General features: G+C 36.6%; 1 pseudogene; it reads right to left on the bottom strand.

Moving 5' to 3' along the window:
• Positions 1-2,624: 2,624 nt before the first annotated feature.
• LOC113350574 lies at positions 2,625-6,371 on the bottom strand (annotated as a pseudogene).
• Positions 6,372-22,380: the final 16,009 nt, after the last annotated feature.

Below are 22,380 nucleotides of genomic sequence, written 5' to 3'. Positions count from 1 at the left end.
ACCTTGTGACCTCCTTGTCCTCTATTATAGTTTTGTCTTTGACCTCCATAAGTTTCTTGTGGTTGATCGAGTCTTTGAATCTTGTTATTTCCACCACGATTGTAGAAATTTCTTTCTCCTTCATACTCCTCTTGATCTCGGCTTCCCATAGCCTCCAGTTTATGTTGATTGTTACCCGTCACCTTCTCTTGTTGTACTTGCGAAGTATTCGCTACTGTGTTTATTAGCTTGGGTAATAAGCTTGCATTCGTTTTTTGGGAACTGGTGTTCGCAATTGGGTATGATTCCATTTCATTTTGCCTTTCCTCTAGAGCAATATATTCTTCTTGAAGTTCTCGCAATTCAGTCATTGTGATCGTATTCTTGACTCTGAAAATTTGGACATACAATAGGTTGGTTGCAAACATAACATTGATAAATGATAATATAAGATATCTCTCATCTACACGGCCAGCCATTTCGCTACACATAGTCCTCCATCTTTTAGTTAGGTGCTTCAAACTTTCACCAATCCTTTGTTTTAATCCAAACACGTCTTCAATACCAGGTCGCGAAGAATTATTACTTATATATGCCCCCAGGAATGAAGTCTGCAAATGATTGAAGGATGTTATTGTATTCTTTGGTAGACCTTCGAACCATTTTAACGCCTCCCCTGTTAAGCTGGATGCGAAATACTTGCATAATACAACATCATGATTTTCCCATTGCAACATGCACCTCACGTAGGCTTTAATGTGTTGAATTGCACAAGCTGTTCCGTCAAAAATGCTGGTTAATGCGGGCAAATCGCATTTCGGTGGTATTCCTCCTAATTGTACTTCCCTCGTAAATAGAGTTTTCACAGCTTCTTCTATAGCTTCATCCAATTGTCTTTTGCCTACTTCTTCTCTATTATTTAGCATTCCTCTCATTTCTTCTAACTCTTTCAAGATTTGTTTATTTACACCTGAATTTTGATTCATTGGTCTTTTTAATTTCGCCTCCCTTCTTCAGCGTTCATGTCTTTCTTCTCTCGCGAAATTTTGCATTTCTTCTTCATTATCCTCATCTCGTCTTCTTCTGCGAGTCTCTTCTTCATCTTTATCTTGAATTCTCATATGATTATATCTCTCATTTTCCCCTTCATGATTTTGTTCATTTCTTATTAATTCCATTCGTTGTCTTTCAGCCATCCTATGTATTCTATCATACTCTTCATTGATATTACCGTTATTCCGGTTTTGTGTACGCCTTCTTTCTCGATTGTCGTGATTGTTCTGGCGAATTGTCTCCTGAAGCTCTTGTTCTTCCATTTCCGCTCTCAATATTTCACGTTCGCAAATTAAACGTGCGTGTTCAACATAATGTGTTTCAATTTCTTCTTCAATCGTCTGTTGATTTCTTTGAGTTTCTCTTTCATGTAAAATTCTCCTTCCTTCCTCTCGATTTCCTTCGCCATCTTGGTCATTTCGTCCCTGACGTTGTCCGTTCTCGTGATTTCTACTATTTTTCCTATCATCAAAAGTTTCATTTTGTGGAACGTAACGATCATCAGTTCTTTCTCTATTCTCGCGATATTCTTCATTAGGATTGGATATTTCTTCTTGAATATTGTTTCCAGCATTAATTGTGGGTGAGTTTCGCATCATTTCTCTTCTAATCGATCTTGAATATGATTTTGTAATACTTCTCGATCTTCTACTCTGTAGTCTCATATTTTCCATCCTCAATTCATGATTTTGTCTTGTTAAATTCGCACGTTCTTCTGCCTCAGCTCTTCTTTCTTCGTGTATTCTTCGTCTCAACGTTTCTAACGCTCCAATTTCCTCATCTCCATGAATTATTCCTTCATCTGCTTCTTGATTTCTCTCTACCTGTCTATGGTTTCTGGTTTGTTGCTCTTCTTCTACTTCTTCTGCTGAATTTGATTGCCAAGTGTGTATACTCACCCTATCATAATCTGTATTCCTTGTACTAGTGTTTGTTGAATTTGATTTTCTCTATTACTTCTCATTCTAGTAGATTCTCCCATTTCACTTCTTTCCCTTCCAGCAATTCTCTTGCTTCTTCTAACAATAGTTGGTTGTTCTGATGTATTTCTTCTTCTAGCCATTTCTTCAATGTTAACGAATTGCAAGAAATTATGTAAAATTATTAATCAATCACTCCAAATCTTCACAAATCCCAATATTAATCTTCAATTTTTTCTAAATTAATCTTCAATATCCCTGTTTCTAGCGTCATTATGTAGTTGCAGGAAATCCTACACTACACCCCTCATATGATTTCATTAACACTCAACTCATTTTTAGATTAACAATCTTAATTTTATTGATTAATCTTTGAACAATCTTACAAGAAAAGATAAAGGAATCAAGAATAACCACTGCTCTAGATTTTCTCTCTCCTATTTACTTGTTTTTTACTCAAAAAAGACCTCTCCCTTTCCTTTACAATTGAACGACTATTTATAGGGAAGTACCTAGTGGATGACAGCTAATCTGTCCTTTATTTTCGGATACGTCTTGCGACATTCTCGCAACCTTACAAATATTAATCTCGCAAACTCTCTTACTCTCTTATTTTCGCAGAATCATTACATTCTTCTCATGATTTTAGCTGACGTCGTTTATTATGTCACTTTTAAAATTGTTCTGCGACGTTGTTGTGTTGTGTTGTTGATAATTTTGCTGAGGCATTATTGCTGCGAGATTCTGATCCTACATAGGTCATGTTGCAGCAGGGGTGTGCTTTTGGCAGAGTTTATTAAGTTTATTTTGGCCTAAGCTTCAAACAACCAAATCCATCATTTACTGCCCAAAGAAAAAAAATGAACTGCTGGAGCTGCTTTGTCTACTTATCTTTTGTATAGCAGGAATGTTGTAACTAATGACAGTCTTCAACTTCAGCAGCACCTTCACTTGTTCCCGTAATCAAATCTTGATATCCCAAACTAACACAAGAAAACTGAATGCTAACTTCCTCCTCTTTTTAAGTCCATGGTTAAAATCGCTACATCCAGTTACAACTAGTAAGGGGACAGTAAAATTGATGAATTGTGGCCTCCAATGCCAAATGAATTAGATATGCCACCTTTATGCCAAGTCTCTCTTTCTTCAGGCCAACCAGCATCTTTATCCTGATTCAATGCAATTCAACGTCAGAGGCAACTAACTATAAGAAGAAGGTACAGTAGTTAAAAGCCGAGAATGTTCAACATTACAATTCTTCTCTTATTGAACTACAATTTCAGTAAGGCATCTCAATTTATCATCCGTCACTACTAAAACATTTGCACCCTCAAGCACCTAACTGTAGAGGAATAGAAAGTATTTGAAACTGTAAACAACTAAAGTAGAGAGCTTACACATGTTCCTTGGGGTTCTCAAGATTGACATTTGGATGGACCCAAGTCACCCAATCTGTCCGTATTTCCTAAATGTAAAATTGAATTCAGTTCAACAGTAAGTAAAACTGCAAAAGGAACTTAAAAGAAGAGCGCATACAGATTCTAGCAAAACAGAAAACCTGAACTTAGCAAAAACTTTCATGTAGATTCTGTCCATTAGCTATGAACTATACATCTTTGTACCGACTGTTTAAAGACATCTTAGACTAGCTTATAGCTAAGGAAAGAAGTGGATAAATGGATTTCCACAGCACCAGCTGCTCCTAATAGGTGACTGATCATGCACTTGGTGGAGTTCACTCTTAACTGCAAAAGCCAATATGTCATCAAGCACTGGCATATGCTCCTTAAAAAGAGAAAACCAAAAGGAAAAGAAAATGAAGACGTAGTTTTAATGCAACAAAGTTACATCAGGATTTTGGCCAAGACAACGGATGATAGATTGTTACTCCTTCAAGTCGCCAGCTTGTGTTGATATTGCATGAGCTTTCACAAAGTTGACATCTTCGGGGGAAACCCCAGATTGAGCTAAGGCCTTCTCTATACAAAGAACAGTACCTTTTCCTGATTGTACGAAGAGGGAAACCAGAATCATCAGTGAAATGCATCAATCGAGCATGCATCTACGTTTGGCCTAGACATGAGGTACTGGAAATGTTTCTCAAGGCAATGTAATAATTGCTAGCTATGACAAATCTGAGTTATAACTTCCATACAATCTGGATGAGGCTCGGTCATCAGAAGTAAAGCTTCCGCCAAGAAACTCAGCCTAGATAGTTGCACAGCCAAAAGAAATCAGAGGCTATAAAAATAAGTTATTCAACAATGACCCTTTCAAATCAACAAATTACCTTTGCATGGTCTAGTTCTTCAAACAGCAGAACTCCAGCTTCTTCTCCCATAACAAATCCATCACGATTCTGTTAGTTGCAAGTTAAGCCTAACATTAGGAATTTGTCACACAAAATTGTAAAGCTTAGCCGCTAGAGTAACCCATGCGTTGATTTAATATGATAGATATTGGGTGAATAATGTCTGAGTTAGGTAGTGACAGTATCGGAAATAAAAATGTCTAATACTACGATGCGTCAATGCTATATAGTCGACTGCTGGGACACTAACTTGAGATGAAATATGACTAACTAATCTGCCAATTTTATTTTTCTTTACAAAAAGCTGTTAATATAGATTTGAATAAGAGAGAAGATAATAGGTGATTACAATATCCCAAGGGCCTGAAGCTTTGGTTGGATCCTCGTTCCTTTTGAAAGTGCTCTACATGCCACAAAACCTCCTAAGTCAGGCGACACAAAAACACAAAAAAAAAAAAACATAATTAAAAAATGCTATAGTTCAGGTATATAAAGGACGAAGCTCAAGGGAAGAAGAAAAGGATACCTAAAGGTATTATTACTGAGTCAGAGACACCACGGAGCACCACGTCCTGCAACCTCCCAAAAATTTAAAACAATTTCAGATATAAAGGTTACACAATTGTTCTAATGTTTGATATACAATAGCATGCTCTAAGTAAACTGAACAACTTACAGCTTCTCCTCTAATAATGTGGTTCACTGCATTCAGATTACAGAAGTTGCTGGTGGCACAGGACGTAGAGATTGAATAGTTGGGGCCTATCCATCCCTGCAGATAAGTGTAGAAAAAGGTGTTTCAAAATCAAAGAACACATTCTGGATGCTCCTTAACTAGTTCTAGGCTTTTAGCTTACCAGATTTATTGCGAGCACGGCAGGACCCATATTTGTAGAAGCAAATGGAACACAGAAAGGATTCATTTTTTTATATGATATCCTTAAGGCTTCAATTGCATCATTGAAAACCTGCTCAAAGCAAAATTTATCATGCATCAATAATATTCTGTAACGAAGAACTTAATTAACAAACAAACACTACGTATACCAAATTTGAAGGTGGAATGTTATGCTTCCAATAAGTACAACTTCCTTATATCCTTCTCGTTTGCAGCTATATAATGCTCATGCAATATGGTAGTATACCAGCAAATTCCTGTATCGAATTTTTATAGCTACACCTAGATTCTTAGGTAGCATCAAGCTTCTCATGGCTCACTATATGTATTTGCGTAAATCCAATCCAACTATATCACCGTAGAAAAGTAAGCAAGTGGTAGGTGTGTTAAAGTAAACAAGGCACAGTTAATGGAAGCCATTGGACCATTAATTCGACAATAGTTTTCCCAAATCATGTCCTCAAGGTCAAAACCCACATTTAAATCAAAAGAAGCAAGAAACAAACCTTGTACCACCCATCCCAGAGCCAACCAATATACCACACCTAGTTTTGTCCAGTTCATTCATGACCTCTTCCGAGATCCCGCCATCATCCAGAGGCCCAGAGCTTTCTTCCCAGCAGTAAGCATGTAGAGCATGAAGTTGTCGCCCTTTTTAGAGAGTTTTGGTGCAACCCATCCACCCGTCGAAAAAGACTCGATTTCTCCAGCAATTCTCTATAATATGAATAAAATAAGCCAACAAGTAAGCCTGAAGCACTATATGAACATGTCACTTAATAGTATGTAATGGACCAAATCAAATAGGACTCACGGTGGGAAACTGGAACACCACCACCACCCATAAAAGAAAATCAAGAACGCGAGTTAGTATTATTACCTGAATGGGCAGCAGTCCTTGTTTGCTTTCGAGTAATCTGATTACTACTAGTATTTGAAGAACCAAACAATGATTCACCAAAGAATGTAGTCAATCCTTTAGAAGTGTAATCTTGATACTAAAAGACCCACAAAATGATGAAACACTTTGAAATCAAAAATCTGAAGTAGATACCAAAAGATTCCTCCTTTCAGATGCTGCCCATCTCTTTGAAGATTGAAATAAAGATGGCTGCTGTTTCCAACAATTGTAATCTTAATCAAAGTCTACAGACATGCAAGCACCAACAAGCCATGTACATAATGGAGAATTAACAGAAGCAGTCGCCATTAGTAAAAACCCAGATTCCAAAATCAATTGATTCAAATAGATCAAGATTCTCTCTGGGAGAGGCGTAAAGTCATGCGATAAGTCAGGCGGAGCTGACTTAGTCAAAATCAAAAAATTTCTTCAATCTTGCTTTTGAATCTGTTTCTAGTCTAAACTCTTTGATACAAATCCATGTTCTCCTTGTGATTCTGTTCAATATCATATGTTTAATTTACTCTATAGTTAATATTTTTTAGAGATTTGGTTATGTTTTTCTGACATAATTTTTTAGGTTTTCGGTTGTTCTTCGTCTGCTAGTAGTTTCATACTTTCAATCATGATTTCCGAAATTTTATTTTGATTGTCGTCTCTCTTAGCTATTTGATTCTGCTTCTCCTCTGGGTTTTCTTTAATTTCTTCTTTTCTCGTATTTTTATGCTAGGTCATGAGCTAATAGAGGTGCGGCCTTAGAGTCATCGATTCATCATCATGAGTTATATAATCAACAGTGATTTTTGGTTGTCAGACTTGGTTGTGGTGATTGGACTTGACTCAAGGATTCGGGATCTCTCTCAATCTCTCTGGTTATGATATATGAATACTTGAGTCTGTTTATTTTAAGATTCTTGATAAGATGATTCCAATAAAGATGATTCTGATATTTTATGAGATCCTACTTAATGTAGGGATTAGATGTTATTATTGTAAAGTGTTCCTTTTGAGGGTCTGGTGATTGATTCTTCTTTTGGGGTTATGCTTTGGGCCTCGTATTTGTAGCTCAGGAACAAGATTAGTGTAATGGTGAAGAGTTTCTCTGCCCAGAAGGTGTTTTCAATACATTAAAAGTTGTGTTTTGTTATTTAATGGTTATTTTAATTATCATTAGTGGGAATCTTAATTTTAATTCTGGAAGCAAGGGATTTATTTATTCTTAGGAACTTGTTCTCTAGGGGTGGCTTATTCAGAAGCTTTGTTACACTTGGAAAATCATTTCTCTTAAATCTGAGTCATTTGATCTTCTGTTTGTAGGATCAGAATCTCGCAACAATAATGTCTCAGCGAAATTATCAAAGGCACATCACAATAGCGTCGCAGAACAACTTCAGGAAGAATATAACAAACGACGTCAGCTAGGATCACGAGAAAGATGTGATAGTCCTGCGAAAATTAGAGATCTTACGAAATTAACATTTGTAAGGTTGCGAGAATGTCGCAAGCCATATCCGAAAATAAAGGACAGATTAGCTGTCAACCACTATGTATTTCCCTATAAATAGTCGTTCAAGTTGTAAAGATGAGAGAGATCTTTTTTAAGTAAGAAACAAGTAAACAGGAGAGAAAAAGTATGGAACAAAGATCATTCTTGATTTCTTTATCTTTTCTTGTAAAAATATTCAAAGATTATTCAATAAAATAAAGAGTTTAAACCTAAAATGAGTTGATTAATAATAAAATCATACGAGGGGTGTAGTGTAGGATTTCCTGCAACTACATAATGGCGCTAGAAACAGGGAGATTGAAGATCGGAAGTTGAAGATTGTTGATTGAGAATATTCAAGTCAAGAAAGTGATTAAATAAATCAGTGAATCAGTTAGAAGAAAGATGAATAGAATTAATGAAAATGGCAAAAGATTGGAGTGTAATATGTTAACAAAAACGATGATTAATGAATTCCATGAAAACATCAAAGGAAGAATACATAAACGAAATTTTGAAGGAAGGAAAGTTATGGCGGTAGAAAAAACATCACCCTTGAAAGATTGGGAAAAGCAAAAAATTGCATTCATGGCGGAAGAAATACCAAAAGAAAATTTGACCTACACATCTCCGTTGGTCATCACAGTGCCTATTACACGAAAAGAGAATGAGACAACAATAAAATCCACAGGAGAATGGATGTTGAACAGAACTTTAATCGATACAGGAAGTTCAGTTGATATAATATTTTATCACGCATTCCGGGGAATGGGATTTAAAGATGAAGAAATGTCCAATTCAACAATTGTAAGATGGCTGCTGTTTCCAACAATTGTAATCTTAATCAAAGTCTACAGACATGCAAGAACCAACAAGCCATGTACATAATGGAGAATTAACAGAAGCAGTCGCCATTAGTAAAAACCCAGATTCCAAAATCAAAATTTAATAAGACCCAGAAGAATCAATGAGATCCAAATGATCAAAAAGAATCAAATTTTGATGATTGGTTTGAATCAAGATGAAGAAGTGAGAAAATTCTTTTTCTGGTTCTTATTGTTGTTGTTGAAAATGAGAGCGTTTTCAAGTAAAATTTTGGTGAACGAATTTGAGTCCGGAGCGAGCGAGGTTTTGATTTTTTGGTTCTGGAACAATAAATAGAGTTCAACAATTACACGATATAAAAATTACTGTGATTTTGGCAAAAAAAAAATCTATCACAGCTTGTTGTTGTATGTATTTCATACGTGGCAACACAAATAAGACATTTTTATTCCATTTTTCCTTAAGTTTTGGTGAACAAAAATCATTCATCTCTAATGGTGTTGTTTGTGATCATTTTCTTATTAGACGTAAATTTTATGTTTAGTAATTTTAAAATTTTATTAGAGCTAAAAATGGTTGTTCATTATATTGGAATTAATTTTAGTAAATAAAATATATTTTTAATTAAAAAAAGTTGACCAGGATGGTAGAAAATGTCAAGGGGGAATGTCTAGTTTTCTACATTCCCCTTGACATTGTCTACCTAAAGTCATGCATACATCGATTTATGACATCCGGATTGGAGAATGTTTTTAGAGAAAATGGGTGTGCATCCTAGGTGGATTTTGACATTTATCTCCACACACATGCCATTGGAGAAGCTCTTAAAAAGAAAAGAAAAGTAAATTATTGGACCGGGAGATCATATACGTCTAAAAATGTGTTATGGTTCAGTACCTTAACATATATCAAAAGAACTAAACTAACAGGTGAATGCAGAATTTTGAGTCGAGAACAGAGAGAATTAGGAGAGAATTGAGAAAAGTTTTGAGAGATAGGGAGTTGCGGAGAAGACTTGAAAGAGTAATTGTATTTTCTTGAGTTTCAAAACTAACAGACTCAATTATTTATAGCTGACATTACTTGGCTTGCAAGCCTGCGCATCAATTCTAGTTGAACTTAATAACTACCTTAACAAAACAAACTAATTAAGGAAAGTCTAAATAAGGAAAACACTGTAAAAATGGTGTTGGTATCACAACATCCCACCCTGCTTGAAAAAAGACTTGTCCTCAAGTCTAAAACTCTGGAAATTGCAGCAATATTTCATCAGCAACCTCCCATGTTGCTTCCTCAGTAGCACGACCTCGCCATTTGATGATTCTTATACATCTTACGATCTAAGATTGATTCAGGTTCCCACTTTTCATAATCCACTGTAACAGGCAATTCAGTCTGTACAATGTCATAAACGCCAAGCTTGAGTTTCAAAAGTGAAACATGAAATACAAGATGAATTCTACTGGAAGGAGGTAACTCCAATCGATAAGCCACAGTTCCAATCTTTTCTAAGACCTTAAATGGTCCATAAAATTTAGGTGAAAGCTTTGAAAAAGATGAAGTTGCTGCAGTTGTCTGACGATATGGTTGGAGTCTGAGAAAAACGAAATCCCCAACTTAAAAACTTCTTTCAGTTCTATGCGCATCAGCATAAACTTTCATTCTGGACAGAGCATCTTGTAAATTAGACTTTAGAATCATCAAAACTTGGTCACGAGCATGTAAGACGACATCCACAGCATGAACAACAGTAGAGTCAGAAATATATGTTGAAACTGTTGGAGGAAGCCTGCTATACACAACTTGATAAGGACTCATTTTGATTGATGTATTAAAGCTAGTATTATACCACCATTCAGCCCAAGGTATCCACTTCAGCCAATCACTAGGTTTAATCCCAGCAAAACAACGTAAGTAACGCTCTAAAGTTCTATTGGTAACTTCAGTTAAGCCATCAGATTGAAGATGATACGCAGAACTTCTACAAAGTTGAATGTGCTGAAGTGAAAAGAAAGCTTCCCAAAAATGACTCATAAAAATTGAATCCATCTAATCCATGTAAGCGAACTATTTCACGAACAAAAACTTCAGCCACAGTATCAGCTGAATAAGGATGTATAAGAGCCACAAAATGTGCATACCTGGACAAACGATCCACAACAACTAAAATAGATGTTCTTTGATTAGATGGTGGAAAACCATCTATGAAATCCATAGATATATCTAACCAAATATCAGTAGGTATGGATAAAGGATGCAGTAATCCTGGAGGAGAAATTGATTTTGTTGCTTTGACAAATATCACAAGAAGCTATATAATCCTTAACTGTCTTCTTCATGCATGACCAATAAAATTTTTGTTGGAGGAACTTATAAGTGCGAAAATATCCAGCATGTCCACCAGTTGGAGTTGAATGAAATTCATCCAGAAGCTCAGAGCACTATGAAGATGTGGAAGCTACCACAATTCTGTTCTTATAGCGAAGAACTCCATTTATATAAGTGTAATATGGTAGACAATATTGTTGCTCACGTAACTTTTCAATGATAAGACTCAAATTAGTGTCATTATGACATTCTTGGACAATGTCAATAATTCCAGAAAATATAGGTGTAGTAATTGCCATTAATTGACAATCATTAACACGAGATAATGCATCAACCGCCATATTTAAAGCTCCAGAGCGGTAAATGATTTCATAATCATAACCAAGTAGTTTGGACAGCCACTTTTGCTGTTCCATTGAAGAAATACGTTGTTCCAAGAAGTATTTAAGGCTCCTATGATCAGTGTATATCTTAAAATTCCGACCAAGCAGATAAGGTCGCCATTTATTGACTGCATTGACTATAGTCAACATTTCCTTGTAATAAACTGAAAGATTAAGATTCTTACCTGAAAGTGATTTGTTGTAGTAAGCAATAGGCCTTTTTTCTTGTATTAACACTGCTCCAAGACCATTACCAGATGCATCACATTCAACTCATTTTAGATTATCTCCCTGTTTCTAGCGCCATTATGTAGTTGCGGGAAATCCTACACTACACCCCTCATAAGATTTCATTAACATTCAACTCATTTTAGATTAACAATCTTAATTTTACTGATCAATCTTTGAACAATCTTACAAGAAAAGATAAAGGAATCAAGAATAACCACTGCTCTAGATTTTCTCTCTCCTATTTACTTGCTTCTCACTTAGAAAAAGATCTCTCTCCTTCTTTACAATGGAACGGCTATTTATAGGGAATTACATAGTGGATGACAGCTAATCTGTCCTTTATTTTCGGATATGACTTGCGACATTCTCGCATCCTTACAAATGTTAATCTCGCAAACTCTCTAATTTTCGCAGGACCATCACATTTTTCTCATGAGTTTAGCTGACGTCGTTTGTCATGTCATTTCAGAAATTGTTCTGCGACACTGTTGTGTTGTGTTGTTGATAATTTCGCTGAGGCATTATCGTTGCGATATTCTGATCCTACAGAAAACATGAGTACTCAGAACAATGATAAATCCGCAGATGTTTCCTCGTTAAGACCTTGTCTGGAAAAACCCAAAGGGACAAAAACCAGGACGAAGGAAAAAGAGTACAACATTTCGGACTGCAGATAACAGTGGACCCGCATTCCTCATTAAAACCTTGTCAAGGAAAACCCAGTGGGACAAAACCTTGACTAAGGAAAAAGAGTACACGACGCAATGTCCAACATATACCCAATATCCATAGTCCTCTGTGGCTTTACTCCTCCTGATGAGTAGCCCTCTCAGTTGATCATTCTATCATTCTGTTTGATTCAATTGCATAGAGATCACGAGTCATCATCGAATGCCTTCAGCTACTTCATCTTCCTTCAGTTGAGAAAGAGTCAGTTTGATTTTCCTCTGTGCAATTTCTCAATGATATTCTGATAGTACAACCTTTTATTCTCCACTAGCTTTGTCTGAACAATCGTAACCGATTGGAGGAAAACAAGTATCCTCTATTACTAGACTATTAGTTAGGAAAATGTTTAGTTGCTTCAACAAACCTTCTAAAAATAAAAAACTCAAAAAATCTGATTAACTCTCTCTGTGGGAGACATTCTGCGATCTTTTATCTAAAAGATCAAGCTCAATGGTACCACGAAGATAAAGGAGTTTTCTTCGGACCAATGTCCCGATATTGGTGCTGGTTAAAACCAGACTTACATGTTTACTACAAACCCAATATCCTATATCTGTAGCGTATTTCAGCGGATATACTATTTACACATCTTTTGTGTAATGCAAATCAGAGAGTGAGACACTACCTTTATTGAAGTGTAAACTGATCAATCTTAAATGTAAGAGATCCGCTGACTGAAACCATATCAGCTTGTCCATTTAATCATGTCTAAACCCTTAATGTTGACGAAATTAATGGACATCCACCTATAACTTTCAACCAACATATTCAGACCTTGTTTTACCGAGAATTCATCTCGAACTCCTGCTTTAAGCATTTTCGTGCTTTGGAGAACTCTTCCGGAGTTCCAAATAGATGTTGTATAAAATCTAGTCAATGCACAGTATATGGGCATATAAGATGGTTCGTAAATCCCTGGATAATATAAGCATTAACTTGGACGATTACTCACTTTCGTCCTTATTGAGCAAATGCATAGACATGGCAATTCTACTGAAAAACTTCAGGAATTTACATGCAGTTTTTCTGTATCTAGTCTTTCATACAGATCTGCAGTAACCATATCAACTAGATGCACATCGAGTCCTTAAAGATTGCCAGAAAAATATCGAAAAGGTAGCTGCATCCATAATAGGGAATACATTACAAAGAAATCCATCTTAGGTTCCTGTAAAAGACCTTGTGCCATTAGTTGACTTTACTTTTCTCATTATGCACATACATCCACCTGCGGCTAAGAGTGGCTCACATTATCGAGTGTTCGGGTTGCAATACCAATGCATTTTGCAAGAAAGCTTTTATTCTGCTTCGATCTCTCCTGGTTTAACCAATCATACCTTTGATGACATTCCCATAGAGAGTGGTTTAAAACCAACAACACCTACGAAAATATCAGTGGATACTTTGACTATGTCATCAATAATCATTGGATTATGATCGCAAATTTCTTTGTTGCATGCATGCCATATTGGGATTTTCTTATTTTTAAGTTCCACAGTTATTGCAGAGATGTTCGCTTTATTAGGAGAACTATGCTCATAGAAATTAGATCTTCCTTCGATAGTCTCTTAAAAAGCTGTATCTTTCAACGATTGTGATTGGCTCCTTTTAGGAGGTGCAAAATATTTTGAATCAACTAGTCATCCACGTTTTGGTGTGTTTTAAATGACACACTTGCTACTACATCCACAGCTTCTCAAGGAAGCAACTTGACTTGGGATTTCTGAAGATAACAAATCTTCTGCATGTCTTTCATTGTTGAAAACATCAAGATGAGATAATCCTAGTTTATCTTTGTTCAAACCAGGATACTTCACGCCGTTTTTCAGGCGATAGCCTTTCTTCCCCCTAACGGTGGGAAGATTTTCTAATCAAATTTTGCAAATCTTGTTGTAGTAGCACATGAAGTGGAGCATAACACGTCACAATCAGAAAACACATGACAATGATTACATGAGTAATAAGTTGAAAATGCACAAGAACATCAAATATACTCACCATCAATGCCCAAAGCATCACCAGGATGATACAACATCAACGATTTACAATCAAGAGTTTCATTTAAAATATATATGAGTATAGATATACAATTATCGGCCAAGTGATATGTCGAGTCATTTATGACTACGAAACCATACTTCCATCAACCTGGTTAGTATCTGCGGAAACTCATTGTCAAGGGGTGGTGTTGCATAACAAGCAACCTCAATTAGTTTTCTCATCTTACGCTTTCATATAAGCATCAAATTTGTGACTGATGCTAAAACTAAGGTCCCAAAAGCGTACACAAAGGAGAAAAGCTTCAATATGAACTGAGGTTCATATCTTCCAATCATATAAACTTTGTCGATAATTTCTTTGCAAAGGGGGATACTATCCACAATGATTTCAGTAGCTACTCTGAAATTATGGACAACCAATTCATAATCATCTAGTTAACGATCTTACATCATTCTCAAGAGCATGAGGATATTTTAATCAATTGGTACCAGATTTCAGTATGCGGATATTCTTCACCACGGGATATCAACGCAACCTTTATTGATGTGCTCCTCGTCAGGAGTTATATCAACTCATCACTTAAAGAGAATATGGATGTTACCTGATTAGATTGGCATACCTCATATAAGAGGTTTTCATCTATGCTGATAAGCATACTCTCAGATGAAAAAATTGCTGCGATTCCATGGCATGCTTTGCAAGGACTTTTGTTATGACGAATCAAGCAAGCGTTCTCTTGCTAAACCTACCAACATAGTAATCTCCAACACCTCAGGCATTTCTCAGTGTGAGAATTTAGATGAGACACAATTGGTATTAACCAATGTCGTCGACGATTCTCCCCCTGATCCTTAGGCAGGATGTATCATCAACAGAACACCTAGTTCTGCATTACTCTACCTATCAAGGGACCAACTGGGTGCAGAAAACAACAACAACACGCAGCCCAGGAGAGGTAAGTGATCAATAGGGGTGAGCAAAAAGTCCGGAACCGAGGGTTTTCACCCGTATCCGTCCGTAAAATTGCGGGTGAAACCCAATCCGCAAGATGTATGGGCCGGACACGAGTGGGATTCTAAAATCCGCACTTTTAGCGGTTTGGTTGCGGTTGGACTTTGAAATCCGCGATTTCACCCGCACCGTAGGCTAGTAACGGAAATTGATAGAAATATTAAGGATAATAATGTGTGTGCTTGATCAGTATTTTTATTTGGTAGATAAAATAGAGCCTGTAATAATTGGGAGTATACACTTAAAATGAAGACATCAGTCATGACTCATGATGACAACAACCATGACAATCGCCTCCTGGATTAGGCCCATGAGGAAGGCATCACGATTGGGCTTAAAGTTGTTATAATCAAGCCATTATACATACAAACAAGACGAACACGATTTGAAGCAAGGATGAACACGATAGTTGAACATGAAATCAACGACTTGTTTTTGATCGGTGAAGATGTTTCATCATTTTAGTTATTGACCTATAAGAGTCGAGGCAAGTGAACAGAAATCCGCGGTTAATCCGCATCCGGTCCTTATCACCCGTTGATCTGCGGATGTCAAATCCGTGGGTGATTGGGCCGGACACGGTTAGATTTTCTAAATCCGTAATTTTGACGGTTTGGACGCGGGTGACCCCTATTCCGCATCCGTCCGCCCGTTGCACACCCCTAGTGATCAAGTTTCCTCTCTCGTTTACTGTCCAGCTGGAATAATTTTTAGAATTTACATTGTCATGTAAATACAACAATAAACTGTAGAAACAAATTTTGTGAACATAGACACTATCTCAATATCAGTACCAGTCCTGCCAAGACGACCGACAAAGATCAACAACAATGAACAACATTTCAAATGCACGTACCGTGTCTTCTATGTCATAACGAGAGCAGAGCTCATCCAAGCTCAAAGATGGCTTATTCAAACCAACCACTATGCTACCGTCCCATATTTTTCCACTTCTGGTGGTACGGGTTTACCAAATTCTCAAACCTGGTAATTATTGTGGTTCCCATATTCAGATATGCCTACCACAATTGCATCTTCCTTATTTTCCGTGTCTATTCATTTGCTAAAATAGACTAATATTTGCATAGGTACAAGTGCAAATTTTATTCACCAAATTCACGATTTTAGGTAATAGCTCAGGCGACGAGAAGACCTGATATTAACTGTCAATATCAATTATAGAAATGCGACACTCATTATCGCTCGAGTTTTGTATATCTACGAGACGCAATTAAGATATGCATCTCTAGTTGTTGCTGGAACAACATATACAAGGTGCAAATTAAGCACTATCTCTTTAAAGCTCGTCGATGCATATAATAGGTGCATATTATGCACGCCGCGAAGCTAGCAGTGACACATAAGAGAGGAAAATGTGCGACTCTCCTTATTGCTCCCCGCAATATTATATACGGTGCATATATCTTCTCTAAAATCAAGCCGAACTATTTTCCACAAAAATCAATGGTAATATAAGGAAGAAAACATTTAAAATGTAATACATACGGTTCTAACATGATACCGACAAATCTCCAATTTCGTCCGGCTCGACGAAATATTAATTTATCAAAGATGAAGTATGAATGCATTCTTTATCTAAAACAAATCGTCTCGATATCAATTGTAAGTCATTTCAAGGACCGTTGATAGAGACTGGCTAACCGTGTTAACCCGATGTCCATTTTCATCGCATTCCGACCATGGCTGGTATGACTTTAAATTCTGGAGATTATTATAGCAAAGAAATATTAAGATTTTGCTATCCCTCAGTATGCAACAATTCCTCACTCTGTCGATATTAAAACTGTTAACACCATAAAACTCATTAGTGACCAACAAAGGTAATTTTACTTTCTACGCTATCAAAAAGGACGCGGAAAAACCTTTTGTTGGTTGGCTAAGGAGGAAAATAACAATAATGCTACAAAACTCAAATATTTGGCTAAATTCGGAAATCGAATAACATCACAAATATGAGTCGTTGCTAATACGTACCTATTTTGGATACTCTTCATATATCGTATAATTTCCTGTGCTCCAAATAGCACATACAAGACACGGTAAGCTGTCTATCTTTTCCTTCACCAGGTCCTAATTAAAGCAGAAGCTAAGTTAGACATAATAGGAATTGTATGCATATAACTACTTAACGGTAACTAAACTAATTATGCAAGAGTTGAAGAAAACTATCCTTTTCCGTATCGTCCGTTTCATGCCGGTTGCGACAGAGAAATTCGTGCAGATAACATTTTATGTAATCATCCGCTCATACAATATTGTTTGGCATGGTGTTGTGAGCTAAATGAACTAGCTTAATTAATCTAACCAGAATAACATGAGTAAAGAAACGGATAACACGAAAGAATACGAAATGTTCCACCATGTCTTATTTCTTCTTCTTTATTACAAGGTATTACACGACTATTTATTGCCCGTACAAAACATGAGAAGTTAAACAAGAGATTAACACGTCAAATGATAACGTGTTAACAATAGGCTTAGTGTGCCCTTATCTTGACAACGTATCAAGACCCAAGGATCAAGTGTAATCCTTAAAGCATAAGAAATGCTTATTTATGAGTCCAATTTTGTGCACACTCCTTCAAAGAATGTGCACAAAACAAACCCATTCTATTGATGAATGTAAACTAACTATTAATCATTTATTTAATTTTATTATTTTCTTTAATTAATTCTTATAAAATCTAAAAACCCGTAAATATGGATACATCCCATCCTAATATATAGGGATCACAAAACAGAAAATAAGCAATCATATGTAAGAGCATTTTGAATGGAACATGGATACGAATTCCACGTGGAGACCTAAAAAAGGAATTTGATAGCATAAAATACAAATATAAATTTTGTATTGATTAGCATCTCCAGTAGTAGTTGTATCCATATTTAATTTGATACACTTGTCAATTATTTGTCGGATAATTAATTTGCAAAATCTAATAAATAACTAAAATTAAAATAAATTGATAACGTGGGTATGGATGAGAGTCTCCAAAAACCCATACTCTCCGCCATACTCAAACTTCCATGTCATATTAAATTTTAATTATCCAACCATTATTGGAGAAGTTTTTTTTTGTAAAAGTTTCTAAAATCCTAGGTGACATCAATATTTTTAGAGACTCATACTCCATTGGAAATGCTCTAAGGACCGAATATATATGCTTTTGAGATCTATGATTTTTTGTGATAGGTGTGAACACATAAATCACGAGGCATTCTACGTGTTCACAAACAATGTTCGCACATACAAAAAATTCTTGAATTAAATGACATATGCATAGAATGAATGATACTATCGATTCATCGACTCAAAGCCTTCGGGCTCATCACTGCCTAGTCGAGTAATATTAGGAAATGATCGTATAAGGAGTAAGACTACAAATCGAACATAAATACAGATCATAAGGGATATACGATGAATATAAAAGTGCTGAAATATAAATAAGATGGAGATTTACGTGGTTCGGCACTAAGGCCTGCGTCCACGGGGGTTGGTGTTTCACTATGTATTGAATGTTTACAAAGATAATCGAATGATTTTTGAGTATACATAGTCTGCGGAAGCAGGGGATTTACTTACTTTTCCTATTTCTCTCTCTTATGTTCTCTTCTAAGGATTTTGGATTGGTTGACCCCTTTTCTCTTAGTGGAGAGGGGTATTTATAGGGTTGAAACGTGGGTCCTACTTCTGAGAAGCCGTTGCAACCTTATCTTCTTGTGCTTTGTGCCCATCACGCAGAGGTCTTCGCTATATCCTGCGGTCTAAGCTTGAATACGAAGAGCTATCCTCGCTTGTTCCACGAGCTGATTGACACGTGTATATCTCTTGGTATTTAATGCGGGCAGTTGGACGTCCGCTCGTGTCAGACAAGTGTCTCTTAGTCTGGTCACATCCGTGTCAGTCAATCTCTCTCTTAGCCGTTGATCTTGGATTTTCCTCGGGATATGATGTACTAAAACCCGAGGGGTGTTATCTGGTGCTCCTTTTTGCCATCATACCTCGGTGCTCCTCAGTCCTTGACCGTCCGATCTGCTGACCGGTAACATTTTCTGATGAGATGCTCCCCTAGGTTATGACTGCTTGTTATCATGTGTTTGATGCCACGCTTTGCATGCTTTCCACGTGCCTCTTCATGTACACCTGGTGGACGATGAAATGTGTACATACAATAGGCATGATATTGTTTGATCTTGACAAACAAATACACAGTAACGCCATTTTTTTTTGTTCATCCTTGAGTTCCCGAGGAACATTTAGGTGCCTAATGGAGTTGAAATTAAACACAAACTTCTTCCTTATCTGCGCATTTAATTTCAAACTAATGAGCAATGCGATTATTCATGTCGATCATTTTCCATTGAAATTTGAAGGATAATTAACGTCCACAACTTCATAGCCAAACTGTTTTAGGTAGCTGATGATTCTGCTCAAATGGCAGCAAACATACAAATGATCGAGCAACTAATTTCTCTTTTGTAATCGCTTTATTTTAGACTAACATATATACGGTTTCTCTTTTTAGATTTCAATTAAGTTCAAATAAATACAAAAACCTAAATTAAATAAATAGTTGACGATCAGTTTAAACCAACCAATATGATCAATTCGTTATGTCCCAAACCTAGGAGGAGGGCACCCATATCATTAGTTATGTCCCAAACCTAGGAGCAGGGCGTCCATATCATTTCTACGACGGTATTTAGTGTAATCTTTAGTTGTAGCCTTTAACCAACCAGGGGTTTCTTTATCCATAGTAATGAGTGGTTTAGATGTAAGCATTTAGTGGCATTGTAGTCGTTAGATCTAGGGTATTATTTAGGGTAAAGCCTTATAAACTCAGGAGTCTGTAAGAACAGTTTATCCAAGATTAATGAAAAGAATCAGATCGTTTCAATCGATCAAACCATGTTCGCTGAACCGGGAGGCTTGATCCGTGAGGATCTTGACGTTACTATTATCTCTAACCTGTTCTTGTTATGAATCACATCTAGGTTCATAACAAATGGTATCATCCAGTCTTTCCTGTCTGTGCTCTGCACTTGAAGAGTTCTCAACTCAATTGGCTCAATTGGCGGCTTCTACCAAGATCAGTTAGGTAAGGAACAGATTAAGTACTCTTAAATGGAAGCAATTAGGGTTGTTGTGTACTGAAAGTTCACCAGATCGAGAGCTTAATCTTTTCAAAACGGAAAATCTCATTTCAATCACAAAGACCGAGTTGGGAAATCTCATTTCAGTCTCAGAGAAAGAGTTGGGACCATTCATCACCATTGTTGCATCAACTCAGCCGCAACCATCAGAAGAACAATTAGTTGATGAAGCGAAAGGTGTTGCTGAAAAGGGAGAAGAAGACGAGTTCGAGTTGATTATTCCTTCTTATTTATTTTGAAGAACAAGATGATTCTCTAGATCTAGAGTCGATTCCTTCTTACTTCTTTGATGAAGACGACGATGAAGATACTGTCGATTCTGAAATGCTCATTCCCTTGTTTTTCTTTCACGTGAAGGATTGTTCTGATAGGGTGGATGTTCAACCTAAAGAGGTTTTGAGTGATGAGGTTACTAAGGAGAAACTCGTGAGCTTACAGGTACTAGTACCAACTACCCACACCCTGTTGATTTCTGATGGTTTTATCATTCCTATCCATTCTTCGCGTATTCTATTTGATCGTGGCAGAGAAACTGAAATTATGAAGGGTTTTTCTGATCTCCCTGGGAATTATAAATCATGTTCTATTCCAAATAATCCTGGTGTTTTGGTACCCAATGTATGTTCGGTTCTAGTGGATAAATTTGATCAGAAATCTATTTATGGGAATGTTTTCAAACATGGGTATCAATTGGGATGGTTTGTTGAGGACTCAATGGTGATTTTGTGGGTTAAAAATGAAAACATATATGTTGCTGGCAATATGTTTGATAAAACGCCTGAGAGTGTAGTTTGGTGGTTGAACAGTGGCGGAGATGATTTTCTCTTGCAATATAAAATGGGTAAGTTATGCTACAACTTAATAGTTGATGAATGTCTCTACCTCATCTTTGGTTCTGCTCGTGGTGTATTTGATGGTGGGAAAGAATTTAAACTTCTGGTAAGGTATTCTAAGTTTTATGTGGAATTGAAATTGTTGGATAGATATTATAGGAAACTTGTTCAAGAGCTGGTTTATAAAAGTGGGTACTGGTCAGATTTATGGTCTAATGTTTTGTTTGGTTGTGTATCAGCTAGAGATGGTATTATTAGTACTACTTGGATATTGTTAGATTACATTCTTCAGATGGATATTTTGTATTTCACTGGGATACTGTGTGTGTGTTTTCACCCTTGTTTCAACTTTACGGGTAGAGTCTTTGATCCAGGAAGAGAATTTGAATCCATTGATGGGTACTCTTACTCTGCTGCTGGTGATGAGCAAGCTCACCAAAGGATTTATACGGCGCCTCAAGGGAGTATTGCATACCGGAATTCAGTGGTCACTCAGGTCTTGTTAATAGTGAATCAACGATTAGCTGTCAGGTTGGTGGGGTACTTAAGCTGGAAATTTAAATTACTAACTTCTGAGAATTATGAAAGCCTAGCTGTCCGAGAAGAAGAAGAGCAGTTGCACCTATATTTTGTCAAGCTTATTCTCCATTCCTTGTATTACACTCAAAATGATTCTAATTCTTATGTGAGGATGTGGAGTTTGACTGGTGCTGTTTATTTTTCTAAGCATTCGTATTCTGTAATTGACTGTGGGATGAAGTTCATTGAGTCTCATAATGGAAAAAACGCTTACGAGCTGGATCTAAGACTAGGGTACAGTTCAGAATTTCAATTTAGGTATTTGATTGCGTTTATGTTGGCTGGTCTGTTGTTTCCGCACGTGCCATGCATAGATAGTATACTTGAGACTACTGTAACACAATAATAGATGGAGTTGGTGAGGTTTAGGAAGGTATATCAAATTTTTGGTCAAGCGTCTGGTAACAAGAAAACATAGCATTTTTTCTTACAGTTGCAGTTTGATTTGCTTAAGCTTAAGGGGGCTTATAGGCCAACGATTTACTTGTCTTACCAACTCATGGGGATCTGGAATTCAGCTGATAAGTATGTTGGGCTTAATGTTTTATCTTATACAATCGTATGGTTATCTGCAAGATTGCCATTTGACTTATGGTGAGAAGCAGATCCCTTGAAAGGAGTTTACACGCATATTAATGCTAATATGCTCAGTAGTCGATGGATTGATTAGTAAAGCCACGAATGTGTTCACTCCACTGTAGCTAGAACTTGGTAGTTGGGGTGAAGGCTTTAATGTT

Source organism: Papaver somniferum, chromosome 2, assembly GCF_003573695.1.
Source record: "Papaver somniferum cultivar HN1 chromosome 2, ASM357369v1, whole genome shotgun sequence".
NCBI lineage: Eukaryota > Viridiplantae > Streptophyta > Magnoliopsida > Ranunculales > Papaveraceae > Papaver > Papaver somniferum.
This window is presented reverse-complemented; position numbering and strand designations above follow the sequence as displayed.